The sequence below is a fragment of the Panthera tigris genome, chromosome D4, assembly GCF_018350195.1.
Source record: "Panthera tigris isolate Pti1 chromosome D4, P.tigris_Pti1_mat1.1, whole genome shotgun sequence".
NCBI classification, from domain to species: Eukaryota; Metazoa; Chordata; class Mammalia; order Carnivora; family Felidae; genus Panthera; species Panthera tigris.
Genome location: NC_056672.1, coordinates 50146334 through 50146691, shown reverse-complemented (window position 1 = coordinate 50146691; position 358 = coordinate 50146334).

Here is a 358-nt window from a genome sequence, read left to right as displayed (position 1 = left end):
TTGACTGTGTGAATTCCCCTTTAGAAGATGTGAACATGGATAATCACTCCAAGTTGAATGAGAAGATATGAGCTAGGGGCAAAAGGAATTAGAACAGGATTTGGGATGAAGGTGATCACTGAGAAGAAAGTAAGAGAGGATAGTGTTCAGCAATACAGAATATTTCTGAACCCACTAAATCTCAAGGTGACTACATTGTTACTTCCCTCTTCGTCTTCCTGAAAATACCCATCCTTAAAGCCTTAGGTCAAACACAGTAGGCATCTGTGCCAGGGTGGGGTGGAGGGAGTCACAATGGCCCAGAGCTCAAGCAAGGTGAAGAGGGCATTGGATGGAGTAAGAGGAGTGGAAACCAAAT